Below are 6234 nucleotides of genomic sequence, written 5' to 3'. Positions count from 1 at the left end.
ATGCTTAAGTCCTTTGGGTATAAACCAAAGAGTAGGATAACTGGGTCAAATGGTAGTTCCATTCTAAGTTTCCTGAGGAATCTCCATACTAATTTCCATAGTGATTACACCAGTTTGCAGTTTCACCAACAAAATGTAGTCCCCACATCCTTGCCAACATTTATTGTTGCTTATATTCTTAATAATTGTCATTCTGAGTGGAGTGAGATGAAATCCCAGTATAGTTTTAATTTGTATTTCTCTAATTGCTAGAGATATTGAACAATTTTTCATATATTTGTTGACTGATCATATTTCTTCTGTGATGAGTCTGTTCAGTTCCTTTGTCCATTTATGAATTGGGTTATTTGGATTTTGGTTTTCTTTCTTTCTTTCTTTCTTTCTTTCTTTTTTATGTTTTTGAATTCTTTATGTATCCTGGGGACTAATGCTCTGAGGTGCAGATGGAAAAGATTTTTTCCCATTTATAGTCTCCCTCTTCACATTCTTGATTGTTTCCTTTGCTGTAAAGAAGCTTTTTAGTTTAATACCATCCATTTATTGATTCTCGATTTTATTTCTTGTGCCATAGGGGTCTTGTTGAAGAATTCAATCCCTAAGTTGACATCATGGAGATTTGGACCTACTTTTGCTTCTAATAAGTACAGAATCTCTGGTCTAATATCTAGGCCCTTGATCCACTTTGAGTTTTGTGCAGGGAGGAGACAGGGAGTTTAATTTCACTTAATTCTGTTTCATATGGATTCCTAGTTTTCCTAGCACCATTTGTTGAACAGGCTATCTTTTCTCCAACACGCGTTTATGGCACCTTTGTCTAGAATGAGATAACTGTATTTATGTGGGTTTCTCTCTGTGTCTTCTATTCTATACCATTTTTCTTCATGTCTGCTTTGGTGCCAATACCATGCAGTTTATTATACTATCACTCTAGAGTATAATTTAAAATCTGGTATTGTAATGCCTCCTGCTTCACTTTTCTCACAAAAGATTGCTTTGGCTGTTCTGGGCCTCTTATTTTTCCAAATGAATTTCGTGACTGCTATTTATATGAGGAACATCATTGGAATTTTAATAGGAATTGCATTAAATCTGTATAGCACTTTTGGTAGTATGGCCATTTTTTAATAACTTTTTTTTCATTGTAGATGGACATAATATGTTCATTTTATTTATTTATTTTTATGTGGTGCTGAGGATCAAACCCAGTGCCTTATTCATGTAAGGCAAGTGCTCTGCCACTGAGCCACAATCCCAGCCTCAGTATGGCAATTTTGACAATGTTAATGCTGCCTATCCAAGAACATGGGAGATCTTTCCATCTTCTACAGCCTCCTTCAATTTCTTTCTTTAGTGTTCTATAGTTTTCACTGTAGAGGTCTTTCACCTCTTTTGTTAGATTGATTCCCAAATAGTTTTTGAAAAAATACAGAATGCTTCACAAATTTGCATGTCATCTTTGCACAGGGCCCATGCTAATATCCGTTTAATTCCAATTTTAGCATATGTACTGCAGAAGCAAGCAAAAGCGCCTTAAAAAAAAAGGAGCACAAATGGATGAGTGTGTTCAGTTATATATACTAAATTTAAATTGAATACGTGACACTAGGGATCAGAGTATTTTGTCACACGGCGTTAACACATATTATAAAAGTACATGGTTCGGAAAGAGAACCACCAGTGCTCAATAGAAGAGAGTTCATAACCCACTTGAATCTAATGTATGAAATATGATATGTCAAGAGCTTTGTAATGTTCTGAACAACCAATAAAAAAAAAGAAAAAAATAGAAGCTTTGTCAACTAGGTAATAAAACCCTCTACAGCATGTCTCTCTGTTGTCCACTGTTGAATATACTTTGAAATGAAAAAGTAAGAAAAGAAAAAAATGAGTTATAACCCTTTTACTTTCTCTGGCTAAAATCAAACAGAAACAAACATCAATTCTGTTATTCACCAACATCTTCAAAGCATATAACTTACACAAGAGAAGGACTAAGAACAAAACCATTTTTATCCAAACATAAATGAGAATGCTTTTCACACAGCTTTCTAATGGTGTAGGAAGAGCCATTTCCTAATCACTGGCACCAAAAGTAGTTGCTAAAATCTTTACCAGATACTTCAGGAAATGTGAGTGGTTCAGTGATAAAGCAAGACTCATTTCATCCAGGGTGTGTAGACCGGCATCACTTCATTTTGTACAAATAGTCTCACTATATGTCCCAGGTCCATAAACCTAACACAGGTGAGTATCGGGATGATAGGTGGGGATTTCAGCATACTGAAATACAGAAGAGCCAAGTTCCCAAAATCATATTGAACTAGCCCTGTCACAACTTCATTAATAGCCTACTCCTCATTATCTATGCTTCTTAGAGATTTCTTCTAATTTGCATAATGCTCTAAAATGGAGTCCCCATTCTTGGCAGGAAGACAACAGAGCTGTTTTTGTCTGGTAATCATCATTCAGACATGGTTTTAGCTCTTTGGGAATCTTAAACACTACTCATGAATGTACCTGGGCTTTTTTTTCTTCCAAGGATTCTGAGGTGTCTCACCACCACTTTTTCCATTTCCAGGTGTTTTTTATCTGTTCCATTTTGCTTTCATACCAACATTTTTCCTGTGGCAGATCAGATCACTGAGGCAGCTCCTCTCATATTCCCCTCTTATGTGCTGCTCCTGATTGGTGTTTTGAAGTTCTCGCTGTTTCTGAAATTCATTGCTCATGTGTTTGAATAATCTGTACTCTGGACGCCATTCACCCCATTTTTATGCAACCACCATAATGTATAAAGCATTTCACTTGATTGTCCTTCAGGGCAGCCTTTATAGACTTTGCTTCATAAAGAAAAGGCCCAGCACTCACTCTCCTCGAATTTAGCCTTTTGGTCCTGCTTGGGTTCTATTTATATAGATTCACTGCCTCCCGCCACAACCACATCCTCTCTACCCCACCTAGCCTCACAACAGACATGCTGTCAGGCACTGCACTCTCTATATCCTGGGCCCAATTTGCCAACATCCACAGAATCACAGCCCCAGGACCCCCACTGCTGCTGCTCAGCATATAAATATTTTCATTTGTAATGTCCTCCCATATTTTCTTCTAGTATATTTGATACTTCATTGTGATTCATTTTTATGGTAGAATCATGAATATAGGTGGTAGAGACATAAATATCATACTTTCTAAATAGATATTCCCCTGTTCCAACAGCCTTTAAAAGCCTTCTCACTATTTACCATGCTAACTTAATCTCATAACACCATAGACTGCATTTTTCCACACCAAAGTCAGAGTGACATAAAAAAATAAAATCAAAAGGAAATCACAACTTGCAAAATGCACCCTAATTCACAAAAGAGATAAACTCCATCAAATCAAAACTATAATATCATCACAGATTCTATAAATCCGGACTATTACCACCAGCCCCATCAGACAACTTTGTTTTTTATCAAAAGATAAAATTTCAACATATTTAATTAAATGATGTATTTGCAATTAATCAGGTATCATCTCATCTTAAAATAACAGATGTGTTAATTAAACTGGATATTGCAGAACCATCCATTTTTATAAGGTAGCTTTAGCTGGAACAAGGAAATATCACAATACAAAAAGCAGATTGCTTAATGTTAGCTACTTCCCTTGTGAGGGTTAAAGCAGAGGGACTTCCTTATGTCTAAAACCAACCTGTTTGGGGATTTGACTATCATCCCTCCTGATTTCCAAAACTAAATGACTTAGTTTGGATTGGTGCACTGGAACTTCAGCAAGAGTGACTTCATTTTGGTTTGGTCTGTTGGGATTTAGTGCAGGAGCTCAATCCAATCTAGTTACCGCCTATAAGTCTCATTTAATATTTATAAGATAAGACTAAAAACTAATCAGAGAAAAGAAACTTGAATATTATAAAAATGAGACTCTGAATTGTTATATACCTAGTTTATAAATTCTGAATAATCCCTATCAATACCATCCTATAACTAACTCTACCACCTAGACCTGCACTAACAACCCCCCTCCACACATACATACTGTCCTAAGATGACCCACACTTTTGTTTTGGGCATATATACTCCCTGAATGCAGCAAGGAAGAATTCAATCTGTCTTTAACTATAGGGATGTTCTTGATAGTTTTTGGGCAATGGCTCTGTCAGTTTTTTGAACTATAAATTTATATCTAAAAACAAAAAGATTACTACTTCAATAAACTGGAAAAGGTAAAAATTCATTAAAACAAAGAAAAAAGACAAGAAGCAGTTAATAGAATACAGACCCAGAAGCAGTACAGGATGGTTCTACTTATACTGTGAAAACAGAAGGCAGACTTTCTTACTCATGGTGGTAAAACAAAGAACAGGAGCAGCCCAGGCAACAAATATCTCTTTTGCCTTAATATAAGACAAGCAGTCCAATTTAAAAAATGGACAAGAGTTCTGAACAGGCACATCACCAGAGAATGTATACAAGTAGCAAGTAAGCATATGAATGACGTATAGTACCATTAGTCATCAAATTTAAACCACAAGGAAATACCTCTAAATATCCACCAAATAGCTAAAATTAAAGACATGATGTCAGGCACTGCACTCTCTAACCAAGAGCAGGTGAGGGTAAAGAGCAATTGGAAATCTAATTACTAATGGCAAACAAATGGTACATGTCTTTAGAAGGCAATGTGGCAGCTTCTTGTAAAGTTAAATATTCACTTATCATATGACCTACAAATTTCACTTCTAGATATACGCAGGAGAAATGAAAGCTCAAAGATTACTCAAACATCCATAGAAACATAATGCCTAATAACTCGAAACTACAAACAATTCAATGTCCATCAACTAGTGAATGAATAAACTGTGATATGTCATAGAATACTGCTGATAGTTTTTACAAAGGTCTTACTGTGCTATATGATGCCTGTAACAATATGGATGAATCACATTGGACAGGAAAAAGATAATATTCTATACTATTCCATTTGTATGATGTTCTGGAAAAGGCTACCTTGTAAAGTACAGAAAACAGACTAGTAGTTTCCAGAAGCAGTGGTGGAAATCAGGAAATTAACTACTAACAGCAACAATGAAGCTTCCTGTAGTGATGGAAATGTTCTATATCATGGTTGTGGTGATTATATAACTATCTATACCTTTGTCAAACTTCTCAAATTGCACACTTAAAATACTGAACTTGTATATACTCAATAGAATATTACCCAGTAATAAAAGAGAATAAAATTATGGCATTTGCAGATAAATGAATGGAGTTGGAGAATATTATGCTAAGCAAAGAAAACCTCAAAAAACTAAAGGCCAAATGTTTTCTCTGATTAGTGGCTGCTGATCTATGATGGGGAGGGGGCAGGAATGGGAAGAATGGAGGAACTTTGGATTGAGCAAAGGGGAGGATGGAGAGGGGTTATGGTGGTAGGAAATGGTGGAATGAGATAGACATCAGTACCCTAGGTACATGAATGACTGCACAAATGGTGCATCTCTACACCGTGTACAGCCACAGAACTGAAATGTTGCACTCCATTTGTGTACAATGCATTGAAATGCATTCTGCTATCATGTACAACTAAGTAGAACACATTTTGAAAAACAGTGAACTTATGAGATGTAGAGTGTATAAAATAAAGCCAAATTTTTTTTAAAAAAATGATTTTTTAATTAACAAAATTGCATATCCTTGGGCCCAAAATTCCATTTCATGAACTATCCTACAGATAGATTGACACATGTAAAAATAACGTGCCAACAAGCAATATCACAGTATTGATTGTGATGCCTCACTAAAGGGGAACTGAGTAATTAGGGAGTATGGGAGAGTCTCTTTGCTTTTCACTTTGGGATTTTGAATCCTATTAATATATTCGTTATCTAGTGAAAACAAGAACTATTTTTAAGCAGTCTCCATTGTTTCAGTGACAGATGCTGGTAGTCTGGCCATGGCGTCTTTCATTTAGGTTAGCTTCATATTTATCTCCTGGCTCCAAGCAGGTCATTCCCCCTCTTACTTCTATATCTGTGAAATGCCTTCATTGTTAGAACCTTCTCACCACCAAATACCAGGGCACTGTAGGCCGCTTTGTTTCTGGAACTTTGAATCCTTTGTCCTGAACTCTAGGTTGAAGGCACTCAAAGAGCAAGTAGGGTCAAGTTATGTCTTCATTGCCACTTCAAGGCGGGGCCCACAGTGGGTGTCAGGGTTGCTATGTGAC

Source organism: Spermophilus citellus (assembly GCF_964194105.1).
Source record: "Spermophilus citellus genome assembly, chromosome: 12".
Classification (NCBI taxonomy): domain Eukaryota; kingdom Metazoa; phylum Chordata; class Mammalia; order Rodentia; family Sciuridae; genus Spermophilus; species Spermophilus citellus.
This window is presented reverse-complemented; position numbering follows the sequence as displayed.